The sequence below is a fragment of the Pleurodeles waltl genome, chromosome 1_1 (genome assembly GCF_031143425.1).
Source record: "Pleurodeles waltl isolate 20211129_DDA chromosome 1_1, aPleWal1.hap1.20221129, whole genome shotgun sequence".
In the NCBI taxonomy this organism is placed as follows: Eukaryota; Metazoa; Chordata; class Amphibia; order Caudata; family Salamandridae; genus Pleurodeles; species Pleurodeles waltl.
The window spans coordinates 33,233,636-33,248,344 of NC_090436.1; the positions used below are offsets into that span (position 1 = coordinate 33,233,636).

General features: G+C 47.2%; 1 protein-coding gene across 1 annotated transcript in view; it reads left to right on the forward strand.

The window, feature by feature from the left end:
• The first annotated feature begins 12,535 nt into the window (after window positions 1-12,535).
• LOC138259489 (probable N-acetyltransferase camello) overlaps window positions 12,536-14,709 on the forward strand; it is a 76,002-nt gene continuing 73,828 nt past the window's right edge. The window contains exon 1 of the mRNA XM_069207297.1: window positions 12,536-12,756. The gene's annotated coding sequence lies outside the window, so the exon portion shown is untranslated. The remainder of the gene's footprint in view (window positions 12,757-14,709) is intronic.

Below are 14,709 nucleotides of genomic sequence, written 5' to 3' on the forward strand. Positions count from 1 at the left end.
GTAGAATGGGTGAGAGAGATAGCAGAGTGGATTAGAGGGGTAGAATGGGTGAGAGAGATGGCAGAGTGTATTAGAGGGGTAGAATGGGTGAGAGAGATAGCAGAGAGTATTAGAGAGATAGCAGAGAGTATTAGAGGGATAGCAGAGAGTATTAGAGGGGTAGAATGGGTGAGAGAGATAGCAGAGTGGATTAGAGGGGTAGAATGGGTGAGAGAGATGGCAGAGTGTATTAGAGGGGTAGAATGGGTGAGAGAGAAAGCAGAGAGTATTAGAGAGATAGCAGAGAGTATTAGAGGGGTAGAATGGGTGAGAGAGATAGCAGAGTGGATTAGAGGGGTAGAATGGGTGAGAGAGATAGCAGAGTGGATTAGAGGGGTAGAATGGGTGAGAGAGATAGCAGAGTGGATTAGAGGGGTAGAATGGGTGAGAGAGGTAGCAGAGTGGATTAGAGGGGTGGAATGGGCGAGAGAGATAGCAGAGTGGATTACAGGGGTAGAATGGGCGAGAGAGATAGCAGAGTGGATTACAGGGGTAGAATGGGTGAGAGAGATAGCAGAGTGGATTAGAGGGGTAGAATGGGTGAGAGAGATAGCAGAGTGGATTAGAGGGGTAGAATGGGCGAGAGAGATAGCAGAGTGGATTAGAGGGGTGGAATGGGCGAGAGAGATAGCAGAGTGGATTACAGGGGTAGAATGGGCGAGAGAGATAGCAGAGTGGATTACAGGGGTAGAATGGGTGAGAGAGATAGCAGAGTGGATTAGAGGGGTAGAATGGGTGAGAGAGATAGCAGAGTGGATTAGAGGGGTAGAATGGGCGAGAGAGATAGCAGAGTGGATTAGAGGGGTGGAATGGGTGAGAGAGATAGCAGAGTGGATTACAGGGGTAGAATGGGTGAGAGAGATAGCAGAGTGGATTAGAGGGGTAGAATGGGTGAGAGAGGTAGCAGAGTGGATTAGAGGGGTGGAATGGGTGAGAGAGATAGAGTGTATTAGAGTGGTAGAATGTGTGAGAGAGATAGCAGAGAGTATTAGAGAGATAGCAGAGAGTATTAGAAAGATAGCAGAGTGTATTAGAGGGGTAGAATGGGTGAGAGAGATAGCAGAGAGTATTAGGGAGATAGCAGAGAGTATTAGAGGGGTAGAATGGGTGAGAGAGATAGCAGAGTGGATTAGAGGGGTAGAATGGGTGAGAGAGATAGAGTGGATTAGAGGGGTAGAATGGGTGAGAGAGATGGCAGAGTGTATTAGAGGGGTAGAATGGGTGAGAGAGAAAGCAGAGAGTATTAGAGAGATAGCAGAGAGTATTAGAGGGGTAGAATGGGTGAGAGAGATAGAGTGTGGATTAGAGGGGTAGAATGGGTGAGAGAGATAGCAGAGTGTATTAGAGGGGTAGAATGGGTGAGAGAGATAGCAGAGAGTATTAGAGGGGTAGAATGGGTGAGTGTAGGAAAGTACCATCTTGCCTGGCATGTTACCCCCACTTTTCACTGTATATATGTTGTTTTAGTTGTATGTGTCACTGGGACCCTGGTAACCCAGGGCCCCAGTGCTCATAAGTGTGCCTGTATGTGTTACCTGTGTAGTGACTAACTGTCTCACTGAGGCTCTGCTAATCAGAACCTCAGTGGTTATGCTCTCTCATTTCTTTCCAAATTGTCACTGACAGGCTAGTGACCATTTTTACCAATTTACATTGGCTTACTGGAACACCCTTATAATCCCCTAGTATATGGTACTGAGGTACCCAGGGTATTGGGGTTCCAGGAGATCCCTATGGGCTGCAGCATTTCTTTTGCCACCCATAGGGAGCTCTGACAATTCTTACACAGGCCTGCCACTGCAGCCTGAGTGAAATAACGTCCACGTTATTTCACAGCCATTTTACACTGCACTTAAGTAACTTATAAGTCACCTATATGTCTAACCTTTACCTGGTAAAGGTTAGGTGCAAAGTTACTTAGTGTGAGGGCACCCTGGCACTAGCCAAGGTGCCCCCACATTGTTCAGAGCCAATTCACTGAACTTTGTGAGTGCGGGGACACCATTACACGCGTGCACTACATATAGGTCACTACCTATATGTAGCTTCACCATGGTAACTCCGAATATGGCCATGTAACATGTCTATGATCATGGAATTGCCCCCTCTATGCCATCCTGGCATTGTTGGTACAATTCCATGATCCCAGTGGTCTGTAGCACAGACCCTGGTACTGCCAGACTGCCCTTCCTGGGGTTTCTCTGCAGCTGCTGCTGCTGCCAACCCCTCAGACAGGCATCTGCCCTCCTGGGGTCCAGCCAGGCCTGGCCCAGGATGGCAGAACAAAGAACTTCCTCTGAGAGAGGGTGTGACACCCTCTCCCTTTGGAAAATGGTGTGAAGGCAGGGGAGGAGTAGCCTCCCCCAGCCTCTGGAAATGCTTTGTTGGGCACAGAGGTGCCCAATTCTGCATAAGCCAGTCTACACCGGTTCAGGGACCCCTTAGCCCCTGCTCTGGCGCGAAACTGGACAAAGGAAAGGGGAGTGACCACTCCCCTGACCTGCACCTCCCCTGGGAGGTGTCCAGAGCTCCTCCAGTGTGCTCCAGACCTCTGCCATCTTGGAAACAGAGGTGCTGCTGGCACACTGGACTGCTCTGAGTGGCCAGTGCCACCAGGTGACGTCAGAGACTCCTTGTGATAGGCTCCTTCAGGTGTTAGTAGCCTTTCCTCTCTCCTAGGTAGCCAAACCCTCTTTTCTGGCTATTTAGGGTCTCTGTCTCTGGGGAAACTTCAGATAACGAATGCATGAGCTCAGCCGAGTTCCTCTGCATCTCCCTCTTCACCTTCTGATAAGGAATCGACCGCTGACCGCGCTGGAAGCCTGCAAACCTGCAACATAGTAGCAAAGACGACTACTGCAACTCTGTAACGCTGATCCTGCCGCCTTCTCGACTGTTTTCCTGCTTGTGCATGCTGTGGGGGTAGTCTGCCTCCTCTCTGCACCAGAAGCTCCGAAGAAATCTCCCGTGGGTCGACGGAATCTTCCCCCTGCAACCGCAGGCACCAAAAAGCTGCATCTCCGGTCCCTTGGGTCTCCTCTCAGCACGACGAGCGAGGTCCCTCGAATCCAGCGACACCGTCCAGGTGACCGCCACAGTCCAGTGACTCTTCAGCCCAAGTTTGGTGGAGGTAAGTCCTTGCCTCACCTCGCTGGGCTGCATTGCTGGGAACCGCGACTTTGCAAGCTTCTCCGGCCCCTGTGCACTTCCGGCGGAAATCCTGTGTGCACAGCCAAGCCTGGGTCCACGGCACTCTAACCTGCATTGCACGACTTTCTAAGTTGGTCTCCGGCGACGTGGGACTCCTTTGTGCAACTTCGGCGAGCACCGTTTCACGCATCCTCGTAGTGCCTGTTTCTGGCACTTCTCCGGGTGCTACCTGCTTCAGTGAGGGCTCTTTGTCTTGCTCGACGTCCCCTCTCTCTGCAGATCCAATTTGCGACCTCCTGGTCCCTCCTGGGCCCCAGCAGCGTCCAAAAACGCCAAACGCACGATTTGCGTGTAGCAAGGCTTGTTGGCGTCCATCCGGCGGGAAAACACTTCTGCACGACTCTCCAAGGCGTGGGGGATCCATCCTCCAAAGGGGAAGTCTCTAGCCCTTGTCGTTCCTGCAGTATTCACAGTTCTTCAGCCTAGTAAGAGCTTCTTTGCACCAACCGCTGGCATTTCTTGGGCATCTGCCCATCTCCGAGCTGCTTGTGACTTTTGGACTTGGTCCCCTTGTTCCACAGGTACCTTCAGACAGGAATCCATCGTTGTTGCATTGCTGATTTGTGTTTTCCTTGCATTCTCCCTCTAACACGACTATTTTGTCCTTAGGGGAACTTTGGTGCACTTTGCACTCACTTTTCAGGGTCTTGGGGTGGGTTATTTTGCTAACTCTCACTATTTTCTAATAGTCCCAGCGACCCTCTACAAGGTCACATAGGTTTGGGGTCCATTCGTGGTTCGCATTCCACTTCTGGAGTATATGGTTTGTGTTGCCCCTATCCCTATGTTTCCCCATTGCATCCTATTGTAACTATACATTGTTTGCACTGTTTTCTAAGACTATACTGCATATTTTTGCTATTGTGTATATATATCTTGTGTATATTTCCTATCCTCTCACTGAGGGTACACTCTAAGATACTTTGGCATATTGTCATAAAAATAAAGTACCTTTATTTTTAGTATAACTGTGTATTGTGTTTTCTTATGATATTGTGCATATGACACTAAGTGGTACTGTAGTAGCTTCACACGTCTCCTAGTTCAGCCTAAGCTGCTCTGCTAAGCTACCATTATCTATCAGCCTAAGCTGCTAGACACCCTATACACTAATAAGGGATAACTGGGCCTGGTGCAAGGTGCAAGTACCCCTTGGTACTCACTACAAGCCAGTCCAGCCTCCTACATTGGTTGTGCAGTGGTGGGATAAGTGCTTGAGACTACTTACCACTCTTGTCATTGTACTTTTCATAAGAGAAAAATATACAAAACAAGGTCAGTGTATATACACATAGACAAAAAGTTTTGCATTTCCTCTTTTCACTCTTTTCTAAGTGCTGAAAAGTACTTCTAAACTTTCAAAAAGTTCTTAAAAGTTTAAAAAGTTTTTTCTGTCTTTCCAAAAAGTTCTGAAAACTTTTTTTCTCTTTTGTCTATCACTTTAACTCTCTCTAAAAATGTCTGGCACAGGCCAAAAAGTTGAACTGTCCAAACTTGCATATGATCACCTTAGCTGGAAAGGAGCAAGGAGTCTCTGCATAGAGAGAGGTTTGAGTGTAGGGAAGAATCCTTCCTTAGAACTGTTAATTAATATGCTTAGAGTACAGGATAAGGCCATAAGTGCCCAATCTGTAGAAAAAGTAGCTAATGGTTCTCAATCTGATCCAGGGACTCCCCCAGGAAAAGGTTCAGGAAAGAAACTTCTCAGCCTGCCCATTACTAGACAGTCTAGCATAGTTGGTACAGAGGTTGAATCACATCATACTGAGGATGTGCTCTCACATTATACTGGTAGCCAAGCTGTTAGGGTGCCCTCTGTAAGGGACAGGTCTCCTTCTGTTCATTCCCATCATACCTCTGTATCTAGAAATGTCCCTCCCACCCACCCTGATGACAGATTGTTAGAAAGGGAGCTCAATAGATTGAGAGTGGAGCAAACCAGACTGAAGCTCAAGAAGCAACAGCTGGATTTGGATAGACAGTCTTTAGAAATAGAGAGGGAAAGACAGAAAATGGGTTTAGATACCCATGGTGGCAGCAGCAGTATTCCCCATAGTCATCCTGCAAAAGAGCATGATTCCAGGAATCTGCATAAGATAGTTCCCCCTTACAAGGAGGGGGATGACATTAACAAGTGGTTTGCTGCACTTGAGAGGGCCTGTGTTGTACAGGATGTCCCTCAAAAGCAGTGGGCTGCTATCCTATGGCTATCATTTAGTGGAAAAGGTAGGGATAGGCTCCTTACAGGGAAAGAAAATGATGCCAATAATTTCCAAGTTCTTAAGAATGCACTCCTGGATGGTTATGGCTTAACCACTGAACAGTACAGGATCAAGTTCAGAGATACCAAAAAGGAGTCTTCACAAGACTGGGTTGATTTCATTGACCAGGCAGTGAAGGCCTTGGAGGGGTGGTTACATGGCAGTAAAGTTACTGATTATGACAGCCTGTATAACTTAATCCTGAGAGAGCATATTCTTAATAATTGTGTGTCTGATTTGTTGCACCAGTACTTGGTGGACTCTGATCTGACCTCTCCCCAAGAATTGGGAAAGAAGGCAGACAAATGGGTCAGAACAAGAGTGAACAGAAAAGTTCATACAGGGGGTGACAAAGATGGCAACAAAAAGAAGGATGGTAAGTCTTCTGACAAGGGTGGGGACAAATCTAAAAATGAGTCTTCATCAGGCCCACAAAAACACTCTGGTGGGGGTGGTGGTTCCAAATCCTCCTTTAATCAGAACAAGGAAAAGAAACCATGGTGCTATTTATGTAAGATAAAAGGCCATTGGACAACAGATCCCAGTTGTCCAAAGAAAGGCACCACAGCTCCTACCACTACAACCCCTACTGCTACACCTAGTGTCCCTACTAATAGCAGTGGTGGTGGGAGCAAACCTACTAATAGCCAATCCAAGGGAGTAGCTGGGCTCACTTTTGGTAATTTAGTTGGGGTTGGTCTGATTAGGGAGACCACAGAGGCTACTTTAGTCTCTGAAGGGGCTATTGACTTAGCCACTTTGGTTGCTTGCCCCCATAACTTGGAGAAGTACAAGCAACTAACCCTAATAAATGGTGTTGAGGTCCAGGCCTACAGGGACACAGGTGCCAGTGTCACAATGGTGATTGAGAAACTGGTGCACCCTGAACAACACATACTTGGACACCAGTACCAAGTAACCGATGCTCACAACATAACACAAAGCCACCCCATGGCTGTTGTAAATCTCAACTGGGGGGGGGTATCTGGTCCAAAGAAAGTTGTGGTAGCTTCAGATTTACCTGTAGACTGTCTATTAGGGAACGATTTGGAGACATCAGCTTGGTCAGATGTGGAGTTGGAGGCCCATGCAGCAATGCTGGGCATCCCAGGGCATATTTTTGCTTTGACAAGGGCTCAGGCCAAAAAGCAAAAAGGACAGGGAAGCTTGGATCCTGGAACAATGGACCAAGTGCTCCCTAAAGCTAGGGCTAGTAGAAGCAAACCACTTCCTACTATCCCTCCCTCTACAGTGGATTCTACTTCTGAGGAAGAAGAATTCCCTCCCTGTGCAGAACCTACACCAGAAGAGCTGGAAGCAGACACTGCTGAGCTTTTGGGTGAAGGGGGGCCTGCCAGAGAGGAGCTGAGTGTGGCACAGCAAACCTGTCCCACATTAGAGGGTCTCAGACAGCAAGCTGTCAAACAGGCTAATGGGGATGTCAGTGACTCACACAGAGTTTACTGGGAGGACAACCTCTTGTACACTGAGCAAAGGGATCCTAAACCTGGAGCTGCCAGGAGATTAGTGATCCCTCAGGAGTACAGAAAGTTCCTCCTAACACTGGCACATGACATTCCCTTAGCTGGGCACCTGGGTCAAATGAAAACTTGGGACAGATTGGTACCACTGTTTCATTGGCCTAGGATGTCTGAGGACACAAAAGATTTTTGTAAGTCCTGTGAAACCTGTCAAGCCAGTGGCAAGACAGGTGGCACTCCAAAGGCACCCCTTATCCCACTGCCTGTGGTTGGGGTTCCCTTTGAAAGGGTAGGGGTTGACATAGTTGGCCCCCTTGACCCTCCTACTGCTTCAGGCAATAGGTTTATCTTGGTGGTAGTGGACCATGCCACAAGATATCCTGAAGCTATTCCTTTAAGGACCACTACAGCTCCTGCAGTGGCAAAGGCCCTCCTGGGAATATTTTCCAGGGTGGGCTTCCCAAAGGAAGTAGTATCAGACAGAGGAAGCAATTTCATGTCTGCATACTTAAAGGCCATGTGGAAGGAGTGTAGTGTAACTTACAAGTTCACAACACCCTATCATCCACAAACAAATGGACTGGTGGAGAGATTTAATAAAACTCTCAAAGGCATGATTATGGGACTCCCTGAAAAACTCCGCAGGAGATGGGATATCCTTCTACCATGCCTCCTTTTTGCCTACAGGGAGGTACCCCAGAAAGGAGTGGGCTTCAGCCCCTTTGAACTTCTTTTTGGACACCCTGTTAGGGGTCCACTCACACTTGTAAAGGAGGGTTGGGAACAACCTTTAAAAGCTCCTAAGCAGGATATTGTGGATTATGTACTTGGCCTCAGATCAAGGATGGCTGAGTACATGAAAAAGGCCAGTAAAAACCTTCAGGCCAGCCAAGAGCTCCAGAAGCAATGGCATGATCAGAAGGCTGTTTTGGTTCAGTACCAACCAGGGCAGAAAGTGTGGGTCTTGGAGCCTGTGGCCCCAAGAGCACTCCAAGATAAATGGAGTGGTCCACACACAATTGTTGAAAAGAAGGGTGAAGTCACCTACTTGGTTGACTTAGGCACTGCCAGGAGTCCCCTTAGGGTGCTCCATGTCAACCGCCTGAAACCCTACTATGACAGGGCTGATCTCACCCTGCTCATGGCAACAGATGAGGGACAGGAAGAAGACAGTGATCCTCTACCTGATCTCTTCTCTTCCACAGAACAAGATGCTCTTGTGGAAGGGGTAGTTTTGGCTGATTGTCTTACTGCTGAGCAGAAAGATAATTGCATAAATCTCCTAGGACAATTTTCAGAACTCTTCTCCATTGTGCCAGGCACCACTTCTTGGTGTGAGCACACTATAGATACTGGAGACAGTTTACCTGTCAAAAGTAAGATCTATAGGCAGCCTGACCATGTCAGGGACTGCATAAAGCAAGAAGTTCAGAAGATGTTGGAACTAGGAGTGGTTGAGCACTCTGACAGTCCATGGGCTTCTCCTGTGGTACTGGTACCAAAACCCAATTCTAAAGATGGAAAGAAGGAAATGAGGTTTTGTGTAGACTATAGAGGTCTCAACTTGGTAACCAAAACAGATGCTCACCCTATACCCAGGGCAGATGAGCTAATAGATACACTGGCATCTGCCAAGTATCTAAGCACTTTTGATTTGACTGCAGGGTATTGGCAGATCAAAATGTCAGAAGATGCTAAACCTAAGACTGCATTTTCTACCATTGGAGGACATTACCAGTTTACTGTAATGCCTTTTGGTTTGAAAAATGCACCTGCCACTTTTCAGAGGTTGGTGAACACAGTCCTGCAAGGGCTGGAAGCTTTCAGTGCAGCATATTTGGATGATATAGCTGTCTTTAGCTCCAGCTGGGATGATCACCTGGTCCACCTTTGGAAAGTTTTGGAGGCCCTGCAAAAGGCAGGCCTCACTATCAAGGCTTCAAAGTGCCAGATAGGGCAGGGTAAGGTGGTTTATCTGGGACACCTTGTGGGTGGGGAACAGATTGCACCACTTCAGGGGAAAATCCAAACTATTATTGATTGGATTCCCCCTACCACTCAGACTCAGGTGAGAGCCTTCCTAGGCCTCACTGGGCATTACAGGAGGTTCATTAAGAACTATGGCTCCATTGCAGCCCCTCTTAATGACCTCACATCCAAGAAAATGCCTAAAAAGGTATTATGGACAGCAAACTGTCAGAAAGCTTTTGAGGAGCTGAAGCAGGCCATGTGCTCTGCACCTGTCCTGAAAAGCCCTTGTTACTCTAAAAAATTCTATGTCCAAACTGATGCATCTGAATTAGGAGTAGGGGCAGTCCTATCACAACTTAATTCTGAGGGCCAGGATCAACCTGTTGCTTTTATTAGTAGAAGGTTGACCCCTAGAGAAAAGCGTTGGTCTGCCATTGAGAGGGAGGCCTTTGCTGTGGTCTGGGCTCTGAAGAAGTTGAGGCCATACCTGTTTGGCACTCACTTCATTGTTCAGACAGACCACAAACCTCTACTTTGGCTAAAACAAATGAAAGGTGAAAATCCTAAATTGTTGAGGTGGTCCATATCCCTACAGGGAATGGACTATACAGTGGAACATAGACCTGGGAGTAGCCACTCCAATGCAGATGGACTCTCCAGATATTTCCACTTAGACAATGAAGACTCATCAGGTAATGGCTAGTCTTATTGTCCTTCGTTTGGGGGGGGGTTGTGTAGGAAAGTACCATCTTGCTGGCATGTTACCCCCACTTTTCACTGTATATATGTTGTTTTAGTTGTATGTGTCACTGGGACCCTGGTAACCCAGGGCCCCAGTGCTCATAAGTGTGCCTGTATGTGTTACCTGTGTAGTGACTAACTGTCTCACTGAGGCTCTGCTAATCAGAACCTCAGTGGTTATGCTCTCTCATTTCTTTCCAAATTGTCACTGACAGGCTAGTGACCATTTTTACCAATTTACATTGGCTTACTGGAACACCCTTATAATCCCCTAGTATATGGTACTGAGGTACCCAGGGTATTGGGGTTCCAGGAGATCCCTATGGGCTGCAGCATTTCTTTTGCCACCCATAGGGAGCTCTGACAATTCTTACACAGGCCTGCCACTGCAGCCTGAGTGAAATAACGTCCACGTTATTTCACAGCCATTTTACACTGCACTTAAGTAACTTATAAGTCATCTATATGTCTAACCTTTACCTGGTAAAGGTTAGGTGCAAAGTTACTTAGTGTGAGGGCACCCTGGCACTAGCCAAGGTGCCCCCACATTGTTCAGAGCCAATTCACTGAACTTTGTGAGTGCGGGGACACCATTACACGCGTGCACTACATATAGGTCACTACCATCCGGTGGCAGCTTCTTTGCACCCTCAGCTGGCATTTCCTGGGCATCTGCCCACTCTCGACATTGTCGCGACTCTTGGACTTGGTCCCCTTGTTTCACAGGTACACAGGTCCGGAAATCCACTCTTGTTGCTTTGCTGGTGTTGGTCTTCCTTGCAGAAACCTCCTATCACGACTTCTGTGCTCTCTGGGGGTAGTAGGTGCACTTTACACCTACCTTTCAGGGTCTTGGGGTGGGCTATTTTTCTAACCCTCACTGTTTTTTTACAGTCCCAGCGACCCTCTACAAGGTCACATAGGTTTGGGGTCCATTTGTGGTTCGCATTCCACTTTTGGAGTATATGGTTTGTGTTGCCCCTATCCCTATGTTTCCCCATTGCATCCTATTGTAACTATACATTGTTTGCACTGTTTTCTAAGACTATACTGCATATTTTTGCTATTGTGTATATATATCTTGTGTATATTTCCTATCCTCTCACTGAGGGTACACTCTAAGATACTTTGGCATATTGTCATAAAAATAAAGTACCTTTATTTTTAGTATAACTGTGTATTGTGTTTTCTTATGATATTGTGCATATGACACTAAGTGGTACTGTAGTAGCTTCACACGTCTCCTAGTTCAGCCTAAGCTGCTCTGCTAAGCTACCATTATCTATCAGCCTAAGCTGCTAGACACCCTATACACTAATAAGGGATAACTGGGCCTGGTGCAAGGTGCAAGTACCCCTTGGTACTCACTACAAGCCAGTCCAGCCTCCTACAGTGAGAGAGAAAGCAGAGTGGATTAGAGGGGTAGAATGGGTGAGAGAGATAGCAGAGAGTATTAGAGAGATAGCAGAGAGTATTAGAGGGGTAGAATGGGTGAGAGAGATGGCAGAGTGTATTAGAGGGGTAGAATGGGTGAGAGAGAAAGCAGAGAGTATTAGAGAGATAGCAGAGAGTATTAGAGGGGTAGAATGGGTGAGAGAGATAGAGTGGATTAGAGGGGTAGAATGGGTGAGAGAGATAGCAGAGTGTATTAGAGGGGTAGAATGGGTGAGAGAGATAGCAGAGAGTATTAGAGGGGTAGAATGGGTGAGAGAGATAGCAGAGAGTATTAGAGGGGTAGAATGGGTGAGAGAGAAAGCAGAGTGGATTAGAGGGGTAGAATGGGTGAGAGAGATAGCAGAGTGGATTAGAGGGGTAGAATGGGTGAGAGAGATAGCAGAGTGTATTAGAGGGGTAGAATGGGTGAGAGAGAAAGCAGAGAGTATTAGAGAGATAGCAGAGAGTATTAGAGGGGTAGAATGGGTGAGAGAGATAGCAGAGTGGATTAGAGGGGTAGAATGGGTGAGAGAGGTAGCAGAGTGGATTAGAGGGGTGGAATGGGCGAGAGAGATAGCAGAGTGGATTAGAGGGGTAGAATGGGTGAGAGAGGTAGCAGAGTGGATTAGAGGGGTGGAATGGGCGAGAGAGATAGCAGAGTGGATTACAGGGGTAGAATGGGCGAGAGAGATAGCAGAGTGGATTAGAGGGGTGGAATGGGTGAGAGAGATAGCAGAGTGGATTACAGGGGTAGAATGGGCGAGATAGATAGCAGAGTGGATTAAAGGGGTGGAATGGGCGAGAGAGATAGCAGAATGGATTAGAGGGGTAGAATGGGTGAGAGAGATAGCATAGTGTATCAGAGGGGTAGAATGGGTGAGAGAGATAGCAGAATGTATTAGAGGGATAGAAAGTGTCAGAGAGATAGCAGACTGTATTTCAGAGAGAGAGTTCCGCTGGGAACAAATCCAAAAGGTCTCTTTAATAACCAAGGACCCAGTGATTTCGTCTTGGCCTGCCCTAAGTTTGGGGACCTGTCTCACGTAGACAAAGGGTTAATTACATTGATTGGACAAAGGCGCGGTTACCTGCAGATACCATGGCGTAAACGCCCATGTGGTGGTACTAAGCCTGTCTGGGGAATGAGAGTGCCTAGTAGTATTTGTAGAGGAGGGAGGGTGTCTTGGACGGCTCGGAGATGGGGATAGCCCCAGGAAGTCGCCCAGGCTTTGGAGCTGGTGCCCTCCCTCACCTCCGAGCCCTCAGTCAGCTCTGAGAGTGAATGACGCGACTGACCCTGCGCTAGGGAATGAGTTGCTTGTGTTCAGCGGACCCCCGGTGCCCTGCTGCCAGGTTCATGAATGTGTGCTGGGGGTTCGATGGGTTCGCGTCGTGCCCGGGCGGAGTCCAAGGCTCAGAGACGGGAGCCGCTGCTCATTGCAGAGCTCAGCACTTTATGCCTCAGTTCCGGGTGTAGATTTCATAACATCCTCGGGGAGTTAACCAGGCAGGGAGATCCTCCGCGCGCGGTGCTCCAGTAGATCGGCAGCTTTGGAGTCGAAAGGATCTTGTGCGTGGCGCTGCCACAGGGGCACATCGACTGGCGCAAGGTCCAGTGGGTAAGCAGGATGGTCGGGGGCGGGGGGGCTGGTCGGCTGAAGGACTGAGGAGACATGAAGGACTGTGGCCAGCTGTTGGGCTTGGGGGTCCGGGGGCAGTAGGCAGCTCCCGTGATGTTGAAATCCCACCTGACTTACGCACCTTCCCCTTAACATATGGGCATCTTCGGTTTTGCGATTTGTGGGCCTTGTGAGAATCCCTTCTACCTCCTCAGTCAAACTGTCAATCTGTTTAACGAGCAGCTTTCAGCAGCAAGTTTCTCTGTAGGCTACCTATATGGCTGTTACTAACTGTGCTGCGTTCTTCTCTCACCGCAATATCAGCCCACATCACAAAACTGCGATTTACAATGAAATGCAAGGATAGTATAGCGCCAATAAGCAGCAACCAGTTTCTCTTCAGCGCTACCTCCAAGAAGATCAGAAGATGCTGATAAACAACTGATGAAGACACATTGTGCTAGGACAGTGCATGGTTTGCTGCTGAGACCCTCTGCCATCATCAGGTCTATGCACATCTGTAAATGCACATGATGCATAGTTGCCCAGGTGAAAATTAGCTTTTCATTTGAGTAAACTGGAATCCACAACATCATCTCAGAACTACTCCTGAGAATCTGTGATTGCCGCAGCCTCCAGCGGTACTCCTGGAATCTTCGGTGGGTTTTAAAAACGTTTTTGCAGGCATACACCTGAATGTGTAATAATAATTCCTTTAGTGAACCAGGCCGAGAGCAATTTATGTCAACTAAAGTATCAGAAAGGACTTTTTTTTTTTACCAAAATGCACTTGTTCTGCTTTCCTTCTTATCTCTTAATCAGAGCTTACAGAACATATCAAGAATGCACTTCTGAGTTCAAAGAAGACTTTTATTGTTGTTAATTCTTCCTCACCCACAAGTTCGTAAGAGACGAATTAATAGATTTCAAGCACACGTTCAATGAAAACAAAATATATTTGCAATGTACACAGCAGGTTATATTTATAAGATATTGAATGCAAAGCAAAACAAATACTTCACCGTGTGAGAAACTATTTACAGCTTCATCTTTCTGGGGTCTGCAAGTTGATGACTCCTGTCAACTGCGAGAAAGAGATAATCTACCCACACGGGAGACCGGCAACTGGCGCCAAGTTCCAGTCCGAAGTCAGGCAGATTCGAATCTAATTCTCTGAAGCCTGTGTCATCCGTTACAAAAGCGTGCCCCCTCCTCTCAGACCTGGGAAGACTACGCAAGCCTTTGGAGACTGGCCAGATCTCCTAGACTCCTCCTCTTCCCAAGCCCGAGCCGAAAGGAACAACACCCAATGTACCCTCTCTTATCAGGTCTAGTCTAGTGAGAGAAAAACAGTTTGGTTCATCTTGTGGCAAAACACAGCTTGGAAAAATACAGCTTGGATTCTCAACTGCATTGTCTAACTCCACGTTAAAGGCAATAGGCAGCTAACCTAAATATCAAATGCAATGTCTAATGTCATGTCAAAGCCAATAGGCAGCTGAGCTGAATATAAAATGCAATGTCTAATATCATGTCAAAGCCAATAGGCAGCTAAGCTGAATATCATGTCAAAGCCAATAGGCAGAATACAGAATGTAATGGCTAATGCAATGTCACAGCCAATAGGCGGCTAAATTGAATACAGCATGTCAAAGCCAATAGGCAGAATACAGAATGTAATGTCTAATGCAATGTCAAAGCCAATAGGCGGCTAAATTGAACAAAACATATAATGTGCTACTGGTGAGCATTGAGCAACTAATATGCGCAGTGGTGAAACACAAAGTCATTGGTCAAACAAAATTATTCGTATCACAGCACTACAGTGAGGTTGATCCTTTATTGATAAATGTATACAATGACATTGTGACTATCAGTTTTTACATTTTCCCCTTTGTGACTACTTACAGTAAGATGAAAACTGTTTCAGTGTCATATGGCCCCTGTACTATC